This window comes from Antechinus flavipes, chromosome 3 (assembly GCF_016432865.1).
Source record: "Antechinus flavipes isolate AdamAnt ecotype Samford, QLD, Australia chromosome 3, AdamAnt_v2, whole genome shotgun sequence".
NCBI classification, from domain to species: Eukaryota; Metazoa; Chordata; class Mammalia; order Dasyuromorphia; family Dasyuridae; genus Antechinus; species Antechinus flavipes.
The window spans coordinates 522,806,977-522,827,319 of record NC_067400.1 but is presented as its reverse complement, the minus strand read 5'-3'; the positions used below and the strand labels follow the sequence as shown (position 1 = coordinate 522,827,319).

At 38.9% G+C, this 20,343-nt stretch overlaps 1 protein-coding gene across 2 annotated transcripts in view; it reads right to left on the bottom strand.

The window, feature by feature from the left end:
* ARAP1 (ArfGAP with RhoGAP domain, ankyrin repeat and PH domain 1) overlaps nt 1–20,343 on the bottom strand; it is a 116,151-nt gene that overhangs the window by 74,387 nt on the left and 21,421 nt on the right. The window contains exon 1 of one of the 2 annotated variants that reach the window (XM_051987178.1): nt 90–107. The exons of the other annotated variant lie outside the window; for it this stretch is intronic. The gene's annotated coding sequence lies outside the window, so the exon portion shown is untranslated. Of the gene's footprint in view, nt 1–89; nt 108–20,343 lie in introns of those variants that run through there. 2 annotated transcript variants of the gene reach the window in all.

Here is a 20,343-nt window from a genome sequence, read left to right as displayed (position 1 = left end):
CTATTAGCATTATCTCGGCCATTTTAAGTCATCCTGCTATTCTCATCACCCCAAAGGCAAAGACAGATCAAAAGGCATTTAATAAATACCTGCTATATGCCAGGCACTGTGCTAAGTGGAAGGGATACAAAGGTGCACTGGTGAGGGAGACAAAAGAAAGAGAGAAGATAAATTGGAGAAAACAAGAGGACGCTGAAGGTGTTCATCCCAAATATCACCCAAAACTCTAGTGTTCCACGGTGTCAGGCGGGCACTGTATCTATTGCCATTTTATAAGGGAGGACATGAAGGGCTTGCCCCGGGTCACAGAGAGGGCCAAAATGCAAAACCAGTTTTTCCTAAATCCAAGTCCATTATACTATTACCTCTGCCATAGAGAGACCAAGCTGCCATTCACACCTCTCCATCTCCCACCTCCAAATATTTGCACTATGTCCCATGCCTGAAAGGTTCCCCTCCTTGCCTGACTCCCAGCTCCCAGCTCATCTGGCTTCCTTTAAGACTCAACTCAACTCAGATGACTTCTCCATCTGGGATTACTTTCCATTTTCACTGCATGATTTTTCAGTTATATAATTATTTACATAGTCTCCCTCTTTAGATTGGAAGCTTCCTGAGGGCAGAAAGTATCTCTTATCTCTGTAGGTACATATGCAACGAATAAATGTTTGATTGATTAATATATCAATAGTCCTTGGTACATGGATTCTTATTAAATGCTTGTTAATTAATCTACCTTTTAACTATGTAATTATGTGTTGCCTATGAAGTCCTTGCCTGCATTTTTGTTTTTTTCCCCAGGTCATTTTTACCTTCTTTCTAGGTCCGATTTTTCTCATGCAGCAAGAGAACTGTACAGATGTGTACACATATATTGTATTTAAGATTCACTTTAACATGTTTAACATGTATAAGACTACTTGCCATCTAGGGAAGGGGTGGAGGGAGGGAAGGGAAAAATCAGAACAGAAGTGAGTGCAAGGGACAATGTTGAAAATTTACCCATGCTTATGTACTGTCAATTAAAAGCTATAATAAAAAATATGAAGTCCTTGAAGACAGGGTTTGCATTTTTGCCTTTTCTTGTATCTTTAGTACTTAGCACAGTGCCAGGAGCATATCAGATGCTTGATAAATGCTTATTGATTGATTCATGCCTCCTTTAGGTATACAGATATTAGACTCTGTCTCCTCCATTAGATTGCAAGTTCCTTGAAGGAAGGAATTTTCTTTTACATCTTTTTGTATGTCCAACACTTAGGTCACAGTGATTGACACATTACGTCAATAAATAAATAATAAATATATCAATAAAAAATAATAAATGTTTGCTGGTTGGTTGAAGAACCTTTTAGGTATATACACACCATTGCACACTGCCTCTCTGCTTTTGCATTCATCCTCAGCACTTAGTGAATAACAAGCCCAGGGCTTAATTACTCTTTGTTAACACTGACCTGCATCCCCCTCACTGAGCCCTATTGGTCTATTGATGCCCCCTAATCAACTGCCTTGTCCCTGACACTGAGGGGGCCCATACAAGGAAGGCCCCCCATGTCCACCCCCCGTCTGGAGGGCAGTATGCCATTTCTTTCCTTCTCTGGCTCATCTTGCAGGTGAGGAAACTGAGGCAAACCCAAGAGCACCCAGCTCACCAGCCTCCGGGGTTTCCTGACTTTAACCCTACCCACGGCCCCTCAAGGAGGAGCCCCCCTCTGTGTCTAGGCTGTTCTTCTACCTCGGAGGCCGGCCCCACTAGGCCTCCACAGGAGTCTGACTGGCCTTCCCTTCCCCCGCCTCTCAAGCCCAGGAAATGTTGAGGAAACACATTTGCATAGCGCTCCCCATGACTGACTCAGGTCTGTCACAACTTCAGAGAGCCCGAACTTCTTCAAATCCCAAGCAGCCTCCCCGCTGATCCTCCTCGGTCCCGGTCTGGCCAGGCCCAGAGGAAGGAGTCGGCCCCAGCAGCTCGAAGAAGAGGATGTGTGGGAACTCACTGCCCAGGAGGCACAGAGGAAGGGCGCTGGGTTCTGGGTCCTGGGCGAGGGTCCGGGATCCTGGGAACCACGAGCAAGGTCCCACAGTTATGAAGCAACAGGAGGCAAGATTTGAATCCAGTCTTCTAATTCCAGAGTCAGTGCCCATTCTACTGGATCCTGCTGCCCCTGAGCTCAGATGCCTCAGAGGGGGAGGGTCTCCAGGCCCTGAGCCCAAGGGCCACAGCCCACATGTGGTCCACCCCCAAAAGCATGGATCCAGGGCCTGGGAGCTGGGTCTCCTTGAGCTCAGGGCTCGGCAAGGACCAAGATGGAAATACACAAGAACTGCAGTCTACTCCAAGGACCCATGCCACGGAGGCCCTTCTCCCACCATGTACCATCCCACAAATACATGCTCGGGGCTGTACGACACAGGGCACAAACCCACAGCATGAGCAGCACACAACTCTCCCACCAGCCAACCACTCCACATGAAATCTGTCCCCACCCAGGCCCGGGCCTGCCTCATGAGCCCCCCACACCCTGCTTGTGGCCAGTGCACAACCCCATTGCTCCCCAACATCCCACCGGCTCCCAGGCAACAGCACCCAGAGCAGGGAAAACACCGGGCTTTGCCAGCCCAGTACGACACACAACAGCACAAACACGGCACACAAGGCACACAAACACAACTAGACCACTGATGCTTCCCTCCACAGATGTCCATGACCCTGAGTTCTCACAGCGCCCACAGCTATCCCATTCCCAAACCCCCCACCCCATCCAGAGCTGAGCACAAATGCTCACACTCGCCCCATGCGAACCCTGGGACACACCCACTGCAAACCACATAGAAAAAACACAACAACAATTGGCAATATTCCTTGACTCTCCCAGAACCTCGCCCCCCAACACTCCCCAAGCCCTTCTCCCCTCCCAGCTCTTCCTCTGAGCCCCAAAAACCGCTTCCCCGCCCAGACCCCATCCCCCCTTGCTACCTGTAGGCAGTGAGGCTCAGCCCCAGCTCTGGTCTTTCCACCTGCTCCGGCCCCAGATGAGGAACCAGTCTATGGGCGAGGAAGGGAAGGAGGAAGCGAAAGGCTCATTCAGCCCAGCCCAGAAAGCCTTCCCCCACCCTCAGGCCTGGCCAGCTTCCCCCTGCCAGAGGAAACAGCCTTGAAGCCGGGACATGGGCTAGTCTCTGATCATTCCCATTCCCAAACACTCTCCCCTCTCTTCACCTTGAAATATCTACCTGACCCTTCTTTGTCACATCACCGGGAGATTTCTGCCTATCCCCATCATATCAGCCAGAGATTTTGGCCTTCCACCCATTATATTACCCAGAGATTTCTGCCTACTCTTGCCTGCCACATCATCTGGAGATTTCTGCCTTCCCCTTCTTCTTGGTTACATTACCTGGAGATGTCAGTCTACCCCTGTCACTTAACCCTAAGATTTTTGCTTCTCACATACACAGGACACTCAACTTTTTTGTCTCCCAAGTCACGGCCCAAGAAGGTAACTGGTAGACAAAAAAAGTCCTAGACTTGGAGGCAAAAGGCTGGATTTGAATGATGACTCTGGGATCCATTAAATCACAAGGGTTTTTTGGTAAATAGTTTTTTTTTATTTTTTCCAAGTACATTTAAAGATAGTTTTCAACATCCATTTTTAATAAAATTTTGAGTTTAAGATTTTTTTCTACCTCTCTTCTTCCCCCAGACAACAAGCAAACAGATAAAGACTATACATATGCAAGCATGTAAACATTTTCATATTAGTCATATTGTGAAAGAGGAAACAGAACAAAAGGAAAAAGCCACAAAAAACAACAAAAAAGTGAAAATAGTATGTTTTCATCTAAATTAAGTCTCCATAGTATTAATTTAGTCTAAATTAAGTCTAAATTAAGACTTTCTCTAGATGTGGATAGCATTTTCCATCATGAGTCTTTTGGAACTGTCTTGGATTCTTATATTACTGAGAAGAGCAAAATCTATCATAGCTGATCATCATGTAATCTTGCTGATACAGTATACAATATTCTCCTGGTCTTGCTCACTTCATTAGACATTAGATCATATAAGTCTTTCCAAGTTTTTCTGACATCCATCTGCATATCACATCTTATAGCCCAATAGCATTCCATTACATTCATACACTTATTCAGCCAGTCTCCAACTAATGGGCACCCACTCAAGTTCTAATTCTTTGCCACAACAAAAAGAACTGCTACAAAATTTTGTACATGTACATATCTTTTGTACATATGACCTAGTTGTGATACTGCTAAATGAAAGGGTTTTATAGTCCTTTGGGCATAGATCCAAATTGGTCTCCAGAATGGTTGAATCAGTTCACAACTTCACCGACAATGCATATTTCAATTTTTCCATTTCTTCTCCAATATTTCATTTTCCTTTTGTGTCATATTAGCCAATCTGATGGATGTGAAGTGGTACTTCAGAGTGTTTTAATTTGTATTTCTCTACTGATTTAGAGCATTTTTTCATATATGACTAGAGATAAATGGTTTTAATTTCTTCATCTGATAAGCAGGCTGATTTCAGAAAAGCCTGGAAAGACTTACATGAACTGATGGTGAGTGAAGTGAACAAAACCAAGATTGGACACAGTAACAAGATTATGTGATGATAAACTATGACAGACTTGGCTCTTCACAACATTGTAGTGATTCAAGGCAATTACAATAAACTTGAGATGGTAAATGCCATTGGCACCCAGAGAGAAAACTATGGAGGCTGAATATGGATCAAAACCTAGTATTTTTACCCTTTTTTGTTGTTGCTGTTTGTTTCTGGTTTTTTCCTTCTCATGGTTGTTCCTTTTGGTCTAATTTTTCTTGCACAATGTGGCAAATATGGAAATATGTTTAGAAGAATTGCACATATTTAACATATATCAGATTGCTTGCTGTCTTGGGTAGAGGGGAGATAAGAAAGGGAGAAAGAAAAATTTGAAACAAAAGTCTTACAAAAATGAATGTTAAAATGAGGTGATTCAAGGCAAATGTAATAGAATTGGGATGGAAAGTGCCATCTACATACAAAAAAAGACTATGGAGACTGAATTTGGATCAAAGCATAATATTTTCACTCTTTTTGTTGATGTTGTTTGTTTGCTTTTTTTTTTTTTATTATTTCTCCTCTTTTTTTCCCTTTTGATCTGATTTTTCTTGCATAGCAGGACAGATATGGAAAAATGTTTAGAAGAACTGCACATGTTTAACTTATATTGGATTGCTTGCTATCTTGAGGAAGAAGGAGAAAGGGAAGAAGGGAGGGAGGGGAGGAGGGAGAAAAATTTGGAATACAAGACATAGCAGAGGTAAATGTTGAAAACTATCTTTTCATGTACTTGGAAATATAAAATACTATTGAAAAAAATCATGCCCAAAATGAAAGGAGTATAATTTATAAATTGGGTCATATATTAACCAAAATTCATATTCTGCTAATATGTATTGAATTAGGAGAAACCATACAGGTATTGTTTGTCAGCATTCTGGTCCTATGATAGATAAATCTCAAAGTAAATTCCAGAACTCCACAGTTCCAAATCAGCAAAACATCAAAAGATGCCAATAACTTGGAGATATGAATATGTTAATAAACTAACCTCAAAGTGGCACAGAAAAAAAAAGTGTTGAAAACTATCTTTACATATATTGGGAAAATAAAATACTACTGAAAAATTTTAAAAGAAAAATATTTCATCTGAAAACTTCCTGTTCATATTCTTTGATCATATATCAATTAAGGAATGACTTGTGTTCTTATAAATCTGATTCAATTCTCTCTATATTTAAGAAATTAGGCCTTTATTATTACATTCACTGTAAAAATTGTTTCCCAGCTTTCTGTTTTCCTTCTAATCTTGGTTGCATTAGCTTTGTTTGTGCAAAAACTTTTCAATTTAATGTAATCAGAATTATCCATCTTGAAGTTCATTATGTTTTCTCTTATTTGGTAATAAATTTTTCCCTTCTTTATAAATCTGACAGGTAAACTATTCCTTGCACTCCTAATTTGCTTATGACATCACCTTTTATGTCTAAATCATGTATCAGGATCTCATGGTGTAAGGTCTATACATAGTTTCTGCCATACTATTTTATAGTTTTCCCAATAGTTTTTGTCAAACGGTGAGTTCTTATCACAGAAGCTGGAGTCTTTGAGTTTATCAAACAGTAGGTTACTATAATCATTTATTACTGTGTCTTGCATGCTTAATCTATTATCTCTATTTCTTAGCCAATGTCAAATAATTTTGAGGACTTCTACTTTAAAATATAGTTTTGGATTTGGTATGGCTAGATCACCTTCCTTTGCAATTTTTTTTCCCCTTAATTCCTCTGGTATTCTTGATCTTTTGTTCTCCCAGGTAAATTTTGCTGGTTTTGTTTTTGTTTTCTGTTTTTTAGTTCTATAACATTTTTTTTTTTGTAGTTTGATTAGTATGGCACTGAATGAATCCATTAATTTAGGTAGAATTGTCATTTTTGTTATATTGGTTTGCTCTACTCATAAGCAATTAGTATTTTTCCAATTGTTTAAATCTGACTTTATCTGTATGAAAAGTATTTTATAATTGTGTTCATATAGTTCCTGGGTTTGTCTTGGCAAGTACAGTCTCAAGTATTTTATATTGTTTACAGTTACTTTAAATGGAATTTCTTTTTAATCTCTTACTACTGAGCTTTGGAGCTAATACAAAGAAATGCTGATGATTTGTGTGGGTTCATTTTATATACTACAACTTTGCTGAATTTGTTAATTATTTAAAGTAGGTTTTTTAGTTGATTCGCTAAGATTATCTGAGTATAACATATCATCTTCAAAGAGTGATAGTTTTGTTTCCTCATTGTCTACTCCAATTCCTTCGATTTCTTTTTCTCTTACTACTAAAGCTAACATTCAAGTACAATATTGAATAATAGTGGTGATAATGGGCATCTTTGTTTTGCCAATGTTGTTACTAAGCTTCTAGCTTAACCCCATTATAGATTATGCTTGCTGATATTACTTATTTTAAGGAAAGCCACATTTATTCCTATACTCTCTAATTTTTTTTATTATGAATGGGAATGTTTTTGTAAAAAGCTTTTTCCACATTTATTGAGGTAATCATATGGTTTCTGTTGATTTTTTTATTGATATGGTCAATAATACTAATATTTTTCTAATATTCAACCAGCCTATGCAGCCTTCCATACAACCCTGTTATAAATCCCATCTGGTCACAGTGTATTATCCTCATAAGTTGATGTAATCTCTGCTAATATTTTAATTATTTTTTTACATCAATATTCATTAAGGAAATTGGGCTATAGTTTTCTTTCTCTGTTTTGGCTCTTCCTAGTTTAGGTATCAGAACCATATTTATGTTATAAGAGGAATTTGGTTGAACTCCTTTGCTGATTTTTCCAAATAGTTCATAATATTGAAATTAAGTGTTCCTTAAATGTTTAGTAGAATTCACTTGCAAATTCATCTGGCCCTGAAGATTTTTTTCCTTGGGGATGTCACTTATGGCTTGATCAATTTCTTTTTCTAAAATGAGGTGATTTAAATATTTTATTTCTTCTCCTGTTTTTCCAGGCAATTTATATTTTTGTAAATATTTATCCATTTGATTTAAATTGTCAGATTTACTGGCACACAGTTGGACAAAACAGTTCCTGATTATTGCTTTAATTTCCTATTCATTATTGTTGAATTGACCCTTTTCATTTCTGATACTGGTAATTGGATTTTCTTCTTTCTTTTTTTCTAATCAAATTAACTAAAAATGTATCTATTTTGTTAGTTTTTTTTTTAATAAAGCCAATTTATGGAATTGTGAACTGATCCAACCATTCTGGAGAGCAATATGGAATTATGCTCAAAGGGCTACCCTTTGATACCTTTGCATACCCTTCAATCCAGTAGTGTCACTACCAGGTATGTTTTCCAAAAAGATCATTAAAAAGGGGAAAGGACTTAACATGTGCAAAAATGTTTGTGGCAGCCCTTTTTGTAGTGGAAAGAAATTGGAAACTGAGTGGATGCCCATTAGTTGGGGAATGGCTGAATAAGTTATGGTATATCAAAGTTTTGGAATATTATAGTTCTAGAAGAAATGATAAGCAGGATGATTTCAGAGAAGCCTATAGAAACTGGAGATGCTAAGTGAAATGAATAGAACCAAGAGAACACTTTGATCTGATTTTTCTTGCACAACATGACAAATATGGAAATAAACCCATAAGAATTGTACAGTTATAACCTATATCAGATTACTTGCTATCTGGGGAAGAGGAAAGGTAAGGGAGAGAGGGAGAAAAAATTTGGAATACAAAATCTTACAAAAATGAATGCTGAAAACTATTTTACATGTATTTGAAAAAAATACTATTGAGAAAAATAGAACTTGAGATCAATTCGTAGTCCCCTTTGAGGGTTCACATATAGGAATTTTGACATTGTTATCCCCTACTGACTTTGTATTTTGACCTTTCCTATTTCCATTGTAGCTTTCTGTGGTCAGAGCTCCTTGTTTTTTACTCCTTTTTTAAAGTTAGGGTCTGCTCCTGAGGTAAAGGGGGCACTGTCCTAAGTTTCTTTCACTGGGGGATAGGGACCTGGTCACTAGTTTTCTACATCGGGGTCTAAAGGGTGGGTGGTTTGTACAATGGACTAGAGTGACCCAGGCTAATCACACTTGTTGTGCCCGAGGCTCCAGGATTGGCAGTTTGTCTGCTGTGCTGGGACTGGAGGACTCACAGATGGCCTTCGATGCCACTGCTGAGCCAAAACCTTGGGAATTTTTGCTGATCTGTGTCGTGGTAACAGCATCCTGCTGGCTTGTCCAGACATTGTCTTCAGTGAGTTGCACTCCCCTTTTACCTAAATGAGACAGACCTTTCCTGAACCCTTTTGAGTTATGTTGGGATAGAAAATTATTTCACTCCATCTTTTTGTGGATTCTGTCACTCCACAATTCTTTTAGAGACTTGATTTAATGTTTTTTTTTTCCAAGGGAAACTGGGAAGAACGCAGGCGAGTTTCTGTCTTCTCTTTTCCATCTTGGTTCCACCTCCCCCAATTATATACATTTATTAAGCATACTATAAGCCAGATATTGTGCTAAGTATTGGTATACAAAAAGAAGCAAAAAACTAATCCCTGTCATGAAGGAACTTCCATTCTGATAGGAGAAACAACATATTAAATAGATAGATAGATAGATAGATAGATAGATGGATGCATGGATAGATAGATGGATAGATAGATGTGCGGACAAGATCTATACAAGTAATCTCAGAGAGAAGGCAAGCCAGTAAGATCTAACATGCTCCTGGAAAACAGGGCGGCCTTACATGCAGAGGACATTGAATGCCACATATGAAACATAAGTTTTTGTAGGTAATTCATTGTTAGGAATCTGTTATTAAATAGAGGAGTGACACTGGCCAGATCTATGAATAAGGAAGATTAATATGAAGGATGAATCAGGGAAGAGGTAGAGGGGGAGAAGGAAAAATAAAGAAAACCTACAAGAAGGACAGAAATAGGTGTGGAATATAGAGATACAAGAGCACTCAGATGAAGAAGCTACTATAAATCTGTTATCATTACCTGGACTAGATCTACAAGATGTCATAACCCAGTGAGTGCTCAAGATGTACCTGAGAGACAGAGGCAACATGGAATGGGACACATCTCAGGCTACACCTTACACAACACACATGGACTCAGACAGATTACAGATCTAATATACATTATCTCATGGATTCAGATACATTACATATATATATATATATATATATATATGTGTATATATATATATATATATATATATATATATATATATATATATATATATATATCAGATATGGAGAAATATTCCATACTGAGATTATACCACCCAAGAAATCACTATTATCCAGCAGGCTACCAAAATCACTGTATAATAGCTTTCTTCAAATACTTGAAAGGTTATGAGAAGCAAAAAGAGTTAGGTATACCTGAAAAAAATTGGAGGGTATTCACTTTATGAGAAAGTGATGATTATTATTATTTATTTAGCATTTATATAGTTGTTTTAAGATGTGTAAAGCACTTTACATAATTTATTTAATTTTATGCTCAATACTACTATTTAGACTATGCTTTAGATACTTAATAAATGTTTATTGATTTCTTGAATAATTGATGAATACTCAAAAGTCATGAACAACTTTCAAAAGAGTAAAGAAATTGTTTTTGGTCACTTGAAAATGCTAAACTTCATAGATAATCAAAGAGATGAAAATTAAAACAACTTTAAAGTCCTACTTCACATCTATCAACTCCATAAAATAAATTAAGAGCAATGAACTCAGCACTAGCCTTTAAGTCAGGAGGACCTGAGTTCAAATCTGATCTCAAGACACTTAACACTTCCTAACTGTGTGACCCCTGGGAAAGTCACTTAATCCCATTTGCCTCAGAAAAAAACAAGGAAAAAAAAAAAGCAACGAATTCTTTTTGTAGTGACAATGAACTGGAAATTTAATGGACATCCATCAGCTGAGGAATGGCTGATTAAGTTATGGTATATAAAGGTAATGGAATATCCTTGTTCTATAAGAAATAATGAGCAGGCTGATTTCAGAAAAGCCTGGAAAGATCTACATGGACTAATGCTGTATAAAGTAAGCAGAACCAAGAGAACACTGTACATAGTAATAGCAAGGTCATGTGATAATGAATTGTGATGGAGTTGGCTCTTCTCAACAATGTGATGATGCAGGCAATTCCAATGCACTTGGGATGGAAAATGCCAATCACATCCAGAGGGAGAACTATAGAGACTGAATGTGGACCAAAATATAGCTTTTTCACCATTTTTGTTTGTTTTCTCATTTTTTTTCTTTCTTGTGGTTTCCCCCCTCTCCTCTTTTGGTCTGATTTTTCTTGCACAACATGATAAATACGGAAAATGTTTAAAAGAATTGCATCATGTTTAACATATATTGAATTGCTTGCTGTCAGAGGAAGGAGGAGGGGAAGAGAGAAGAAAAATTTGAAACATAAGGTTTTCATTCTGGAGAGCAATTTGGAACCTAACTCAAAAAGTTATCAAACTGTGCATACTCTTTGATCTAGCAGTGTTACTGCTGGGCTTATCCCCAAAGAGATCTTAAAGAAGGGAAAGGGACCTACATGTGTAAAAATATTTGTGGCAACCCTCTTTGTAGTGGCCAGAAACTGGACACTGAGTGGATAACCATCAGTTGGAGAATGGCTGAATAAATTGTGGTATATGAATGTTCAGGAATATTATTGTTCTATAAGAAATGACCAGCAGGATGATTTCAGAAAGGCCTGGAGAGACTTACATGAAGTGACACTAAGAGAGTAGAACCAGGAGATCATTATATACTTCAACAACAAGACTATATGAGGATCAGTTCTGATGGAAGTGGCTCTCTTCAACAATGAGATGAACCAAACCAGTTCCATTTGTTCAGTAATGAAGAGAATCAGCTACACCCAGAGAGAGAACTATGGGAAATGAGTGTGGACCACAACATAGCATTTCCACTCTTTCTGTTATTGTCTGCTTGCATTTTTGTTTTCCTTCTCAGATTTTTTACCTTCTTTCTAGATCTGATCTTTTTTTGAGCAGCAAGATAACTGTATAAATACATATACATATATTGTACTTAACATATACTTTAACATATTTAATATATATTGGACTACCTGCCATCTAAGGGAAGGAGTGAGGGAAAGGAGGGAAAAAGCAGGAACAGAAGGTTTTGCAAGGGTCAAGGTTGAAAAATTACCCATGCATATGTTTTGTAAATAAGAAGTTATAATAATAAAAAAAAGAAACATAAGGTTTTGCAAAGGTGAATGATGAAAACTATCTTTGCATATATTTAGAAAAATAAGATACTATTCAAAGGTGGGAAGGGGAAGGATTGCACATATTTAACCCATATCATATTGCTTGTTATCTTAAGGAGGGGGGAGGGAAGAGAAAGAAAGAAAAATTTAGAAGACAGAATTTTACAAAAATGAATACTGAAAACTATCTTTACATGTATTTAGAAAAATGAAATACTATTTTAAAAAATTAAAAGCAATGAAATTCAATGCTGCCAGGGTTGTGGAGAAACAGACACACCCTGTCATTACTGATGGAATTTCTAACCTATGTTATCCTTTTGGGGGGCAATCCGGCAGTACTCTAAAAAAAGTGAACACAATTACTTATCTTTTGACCCAATAACTCCATTGTTAAAAAAATGCCATGAAAAACCTTACTAAAAATGAAAACACACACACACACACACACACACACACACACACACACACACACAAACACATGTGCACCTAGAAGCAATCTAAATGTCCTATAATAAGGGGAATAATTAAATTATGGCACATTAATGTAGTAGAATGCTATAACATCAATCAAGAATGAGAAATATAGAGTCTGGAGAGCTCTTTTTGAAAAAAATTGAAGAAAGAAGAAATTGGAGAAAACAGTACATAGTCTGCAACACAAAAGAAAAAATGAATGAGCACTAATTAATAAGGGACAGACCAGCTGTTATATGATACTTCCTACACTGAAATCAGTTCATTTAAATGTAAACAGTTACTAAACAATGTTCTGACATTCAATAAAATGTTTCTAACAAAATGTCTAATTATTTTTAGAAAAGAAAGGAGACTTAACATGTTTTGCTTGATCTCAGAAAACAGAATTAGGAGAAATAGGTGAAAGCTATGGAGAAGCAGATCTTAATGGTCAGGAACAACTTCCTAGAACTAGCCCAAACGGGCTATCTCCATAGGACATGAGTTCTCCCTCAGAAAAGGTCTTTAGGCTAGGATTGAACAACCATTTGCCTGTTCAGTAGGAAATATTCTTATTCAGGTCCTCACCACCAACCTTCCCACCAACTGTACGCTTCTGTGATGGGTATCACTGATAACCATCAAACCAACAGCTACCATAGCTACCGGAAGAACAAAGACTTGCCATTGGGACTTACTTATTCCTGTTACACTACCAGGAGGTGAACACTTCCTGCCATGCAATCAAGAGACTGTCTTCCCCGAGGAGATGGGCATCTGAAAGGAGACAGGTGGCACAAATATGCCAAGGGGCAGAGGAGGTTTTTCAGTAGAATCCTGTGAGGGGAGGAGTTCAGACAGAGAAGAAATTTCATGGCATAAGGGGGGGGGGGGAGGGAGGAAGGGAAGGTGCTGTTCTTTCTGCCAGCCCCGTCCATAGCCATCAGAGAAAGAGATTCTGGAAAAGGGATCAGGATGCCAGTCTGTGGAGAAACAGCCCTTTGTCTGCAATGATGAGACCTGGAATGGGAAGGACAGGTCTTTTATCTGTCTCTGCCCAAAAGGGGAACCCAATAGGGGCCAACAATGGGACCGGAAGGCAAACATCACGTTCTTATCTGAACTTGCACTGAACTTCAGGCTGTGACCTCAGAAAGGCACTCCATCTATTAAAAGAAAGTGAGGGAAAAGAAACTCACAGGAAATGAAAGAAGTAAAAGGACATCCCTAAAAACTAGCACAGAAAAGGAACCTAAGACTGCTGTTTCTAAAGTCTTAAAGTCTCCATTTAGGTATAGATCACAGTTGTCTCAGCCTCAATAATTATAGAACAATTGCAGAGCCTGCTCATCAGTCTTAGTGGGCTCTCTTTACCCTCCCTACCCATGAGGCTAGTCACCTCCTATAGCGCAGGTCTGACCAACAGGTCTCAATTCAGGAATCTGCTATGACTCCTCATTATAGTTTTTTGTTGTTTGTTTTTTTTTTTTTTTCTTTTTAGGTAAGGTGGGACCTATTTTAAAGGGATTTTGGAGGCAATAATGGTAAATGACTTGCCCAGAATCATATAGCTGGATTTGAACTCAGGTTCTCTCCTAACTCTACCACCTAACTAGGAGAAGGAAGAAAAGCACTGGCATGCTTGCCTCCACTCAAACTGGACCCGCAGCCTCTCTTACCTTTGCTCAGGTTCATCTCTCTTCCCATCAATCTCCTCCTCACTCCCAATCTGTCAAGACTCTCTAGAATCCCTCCTTCTTCTGAATGTCCATCTTCCTGGGTAAAACCGCAGTCTCCCTGAGCTGAAATGATCCCCACCTCCATCTCTTTACGAGGATCTCTTCCACAATCTCCTGGACAGACTCTGCTTGAGGACCTCCAGTGACAGGAAGCTCACTCCCTCCTATCCTTTCAGAAATCAGAAAAGTTCCGATTTCTAATTGATGTCCTGAGATCTAAATGATACTAGGAGACAGTTCTCTAGGAGGTATCACCAAGAGGAAATTTAATTACTTTTATATAACTACAAAAAGTCAATAAAACATTTTTCTAACATTATAATTGAGGTAAAATTTGCCTTTTTAATATTATAGCTTTTTATTTACAAGATATATGCATGGGTATTTTTTTAGCATTGACAATTGTAAAACCTAAAAGTTGCCTTTTTATAAAGCTCTCTTCCCCCTAAACCCCCAACTAGTATTAGTCCTGCCTGATCTTACCACCTCTACTCATTTATCATTTCTTCTATCATCTGAAAGATGAACCTCTCAGTGAGAAAGATCAGGAATTTCTAAATTATTATTTTCAAGCATAGAAAGCAGGTATATGAAAAGTTGAAGTCTCTCTGTATTATTATTCTGTGTTCAATTGTCTAAAGAACTGCTAACACTGGAGGGAGAAATTATGCTCTGTGTGGTTTCAGAAGGAAAAAGTAGGAGCAGAAGAAGAGTTGTCAGAGAAGCAGGTTTCCCCTGGATATAACGGAAAACCTCATAATAATTAAGACTGTCCACAAATGAGCAGGACTGCTTGAAAGCTAATGACTCCTGTCACTAGAGGCTGGGCCTATGATGTGCCTTCTAGATTCTAAATTCCATGGCATTCTGACTCTGCTGACTATGACTGGCCTTGGGACAGGTCACTGATTATCTATATCCTCCCTCTGGCTGAGAGGTACATAGTATACTGACACAATATTGCTGCAATTTCACCCTCCCTCCCTCCATGGCCACTAAGAGACCAAAGACAGGCTCGTCCCTGGGAGATACTTATTATACCATCAGAGTGATCCCTGACATATAAGTAAGAGATTATCTTCCAGGAAAAGGCAATGATAAATGTTAGAGGAGATGTAGGAAGACGGGGGCACTAATACATTGTTGGTGGAATTATGAACCGATCCAACCATTCTGGAGCTACACCCAAAGGGCCAAACTGTGCAAACCCTTTGATCTGACAATGTCTCTACAGCGCCCCAAACACAATCCCTTCACTTTTTGGAGGATAGAATTAAGACTCAGAAATGGGCATAGGGACTTTCCTCAAGATCACAAAGCTGATAAAGAGCACAACTAGACTTGAAACAAAATGGCCAAATCACAGATCTAGGGTTGAAAGGATTAAAGTATCCATATAACCAGATCTGAGGCTATCTAGTAGAACCCCCTCATTTTACAGATGAAGAAATTGAGGCACAATTAAGCAGTTTGTCCAACTATGCTTTGGCTCCTGTGCACATTCATATGAAAGTAACAGAAGCTATGAGTATCACTACCTCTTCTACTTATCATAGCCTCCTATAAACTATTCATACTCCCTAATGAAAATCTTTTTTTCCTATTTCATCTTTCCAAATCACCTGAATTTAGTTATACCTGGGCATCTCCTTCTTCCATTTTCAGATTTTTTTTTGATTTGAGTTGGGAGAAGGGAGTAAGGGAGTAAGGGAGATTGTTCAGACCTGTGATTTTATTGGGGGTGAGGGGAAGTTCCAGTATGGAAATTCTTTCCATTGGTATGAATCAGTCACTCTTTTACAGCTTAAAATCTTTAAGCTGCTTGGGGCTATCAAGAGATTATAATGATTTGCTCATGTAAAATGAGCTTTTATATATGTCAGAAGCAAAACTTGAACTTATTCTTCCTGGCTTTTCCTTTATAACACACTACTCAGTCTCAGATTATCACCATTAATTACTGTAACATTTAAATATATCAAGGATCCATGATTTCTTTAATGTTGCTGCTCAATTCAATAAGCAATTACTAAGTGCCTAATGTGTAAAGAAAACAAATGGAAACTGTCCTTATTTCAAGAAGCTCAAAATATGGGGAGGAGTGAGGATAGCAGGGAAGAATACATACACAAAGAAATGACTCCAAGAGACAAAGCGGTGGGAGAAGTATCACAAAACAAATGGGAATATTAGGAAAGACCTAGCGCATAAAAATGTTCCAGGCTTATACAAAGGGAAAGAGATGAGGAATACAATGGCCAGTGTGGATTGAGTAATATTGTCCCCCGCCCTTATAAAAAAAAGAGGGACGTACATTTTTCTCCAAGGAAAAAAACAGCCGAGTTTCTTGGTCATTATAATTACACACACTTCAGTTTCTTTTTCTGTTATTTCCTTAGCAGATAGTTCTTAATAAAGAGCAGTAGTCCAAAAAAGAAAAAAAAGGTTTATTCCCTGGGGGCCAAAGTTGTGGAGATGTGTATCTTGGCAATGGGAGAAGCTGGTCCCCGGATGACAGGTATACAGTCCAATGCTGACTATACTTTTTTGGAAATTTAGAATCTTTGGAACTTAGATTCATAGAGAATCTCAGAGCTGGGAGCTCATAGAACAAACTTTATAAAAGCACAAACTTTACAAGTTCTATGAGCTTTCATCTAGGTGGGGTCTGACATGTACCAACAGCACAGCCTTTGAGAATGCTGGATCATCTCCCTTTTATAAGGAGACATTCATGAAGCCTCACATATAAAGAGAGCCAAAAATGAGAATTAACCTATTAGAATTAATTCCAAAGGCCATGCTTTTTAAAAGTCTCTGTCAAGTAGGATGATGTAGAAAAGGGTCTTGGATGGGCTCTGCCACTGCTGTTGGATAGCCTTTGAAAAATTTATTTTCTTTCTGGACCTAAGTTTCCTCCTCTGTAAAATGAGGAGTTTGCCTTAAGAAATTGTCTCCATGCGATGGCCCACTGTAAGTCCACTATGATGAAGCAGTTACCCAGATCCTGTCAGAGATATGATGGAAGCAGGAGGAAGAATGAGAGATATGAGGGCCTGGATGACATTGGGATTTGTTTGACTTGACTATGCAGACAGACTATGCTGATTTGTTACAAGGATTTTATTCTTATTTATTTTTATTAGGGTGAAGGAATTTGGAATGAAAGAAAATAAATGCATATTCATTTAAAAAATTAAGTTGAAAAACTTAAAAAGGGAAGGGGAGGAGTTAGGGATCTTGGACCCAAAAAACAAATAATAAAACACATTTCCTTCTTTTTGGGATAGGGAACTACTGAGGCAGAATATTGCTTACTATATCAAAAGTGGTTGCTTTCTTGATTGGTTTTGCATAGCTTTTTTTTTTCTAACTTACAAAGTAAAGTTCAAGGAGGAGGATGAGAGTCTGCATTAGGGTTGGGGCAGTGTCAGGAAAGAAAGGCATACTTGGGAAATACTACAAATGGGAAACTGACAGACTTTGGCAACAGATTGGAAGTGGGGGATGAGGGAGTAAGGAATCCAGGGTGACTCCTAGGTTCAGAGCTGGGGACCAGGGGGTTGGGGAGGTGGTGACCCTTCAGCAACAGGGAAGGTGAAAGGTGGAAAAAGTTTAGTGATTGGTCAACAATAGGTCCCAGCCCAACCCTCACTTGATCATTGTAATGGGCTGAGGCTCCAGTTGATGCACTGAGGTCCCAAGCACATGAGGCTAAATAGTAATTGGACATACTCTATTAATATATATGCTTGGAGAAAGAATGGCCCCCGTCCACTCTTTGTGCAAGTCCTGATGTGTTGTATAGGAAATGACGATTTTGGTGGGTGGAGGCAGGGGAGTGGAAAAGGAAGCAGAAAGAGAGACTGCTGGCTGGTTTCTTGAAACAGCTGCTCACATTGCTATCGTGACCTCCCTTCACCTCCGATCCCCCTTCACCTCTGCTGGCTGGCTTCCTGTCATAGCTGCCCATATTGCTATCGCAATCCCCTCTCACCTCAAAAAGAATAAAGATTGAAGATTTTTCCCTTAACCTGAATTCTTGACTCTGGCTGATTTTAAATATGTGGTCATCACATTTGGCGCCCAAGCGTGGGAACCAAGGACTCTACTTTCACTGAAGAAGTCTCCAGGGATCAGGAACTTAGGTGAGTAATATAATAGACAAGCAGGGAACTTATTTTCTTAAAGACTAAACTAGTAACTTTTTGGCTAAAATGGGACAGATGCTAGCTAAAGATTCTCCATCCCTCCCCTAACCCCCCAACCCCACCCAGGAGTGGCGCTATGGAAAGCATGTTTAAGCTGATAGAAGGACAAGGGCTACTTATAACTTGGGAGCAGACAGCTAGACTTCTGGGTACATTAAAATGCACCTCCCCTTGGTTCTTAGAGGAAGAACAAATCTCTCCAGATAATTGGACATTAATTGGGCAACAGCTCTCCGCATATTACAATGAAAATGGTCCTCATTCAATTTCCATGAAGGCATTCTATTTATACAATATAATACAGTTGGCCTTAAGAAATCGGATAAGTTATAGAAGAAAGGGAAAAAGCTCTAGGAATAGCCAAATGGGGAAGCCTGAGATAAAGGAGGAAGATAATGAACAGATTAATGACCATATCCCCACAGGGCATGGAGACCTAAGTGAGGCTCAAGGGTGTGGTGAATCTGAGGAACTTCAGCCCTACCTAAGGAGCAGGTAATTGACTCTCCTCCATCAACTCCACCCTCCAGGATGGAGGGAGGAGAGGTAGTGGGGGGGGGAGGGGCAGTGACAGCACCAGCACCAACCCCTCAGCATCCAGTGGCTCCTATGACTAGATTGCAAAAGGGATTAATTAAGGCCAAGGCGGAAGGAAGAGATGTATCATAATTTTAACATCACATTTTTCCTGTAATTCAACAGTTTAATTCTTCAGGTCAAGAAAGTAGAAAATATGCTCCCTTTGATATAGAAATCCTTAAAGACCTGAAAAAGGCTTGCACTCTTTATGGGGTTACATCAACTTATGTTAAGATGTTATTACAGAATTTGGCTTTTGAAATCTTAACCCCTATTCTCCCTATGCAATAAGAGAACTGTTCGGTTCTGCAAACATATATTGTATCTAGGATATACTGCAACATATCCAACATATAAAGGACTGCTTGCCATCTAGGGGAGGGGGTGGAGGGAGGGAGGGGAAAAAAAATCGGAACAGAAACGAGTGTCAATATAAAGTAATTATTAAATAAAAATTAAAAAAAAAAAAAGAAATCTTAACCCCTAATGACTGGAAATCTATAGCAAGGGTATGCTTAGAACCTGGACAAAACTACTTGTGTCTTTCTGAATATAGTGAGCTCTGTAGGATACAAGCCCAATAAAATAGTCAAAGTGGAGTTCATGCTGCAATCACCTATGACCTACTAACAGGTGTAGGTTCCTATGCAGATGTCGCAGTACAGATTAATTATTCCAGAGCAGCATATGAGCAAATTGCTGCTAATGCTATCAAAGCGTGGGCTTCTCTCCACAATAAAGATGACAAGGGTGAGGCCTTCACAAAAATAACACAAACGCCAAATGAACCCTTTGCTGACTTTGTGGGACGTTTGCAGACAGATATCACAAGAACTAATGGGGAAAATGCAGTAACAGACATTTTGATAAGTCAACTTGCTAAGGAAAATGCTAATGAGGTTTGCAGAAGAATTCTACAAGGACTGCACAAGAATGTTCCTTTAGAGGAGATCATAAGGCTCTGTGCCACAGTGGAAACAAATACTTATTATACCCAAACTATGTCAAATATGGAAAGACAGGATCCTTCTTGGCAAAGGAATTCTAGAGAAACTTGTAGATGCTTTCAGTGTGGAAAAGTTGGACATTTGAGAGCTCATTGTAGATATGGAGATAGAATGAGAAGACAGGGTGAGAGAATAAAACCCAAAACCCTATGTCCAAAATGTAACCGAGGCTTTCACTGGGCCTCTGAATGTAGATTGATCCGGAGAAATGAGAGGTAGGGCACAGCTCCAAAGTATCAATCAAAAGATAAGTGGGGCATGTTAGCAACTGAGGTTACACTCAGAGAGTCTTTAGAAATTCAGGACTCCGATATCATCAACCAACAGAAAAATACTCAGGATTACAGTTGGGGAGGTTACAGACCTTTTAACACAGCAGGGCAGTGTCCAGTGCAAATAGCTCCACTATCTTTAGATAATCGCCAGGTGATGTGGAGAGATCCATAAAGTGGTAAATAGAAGGG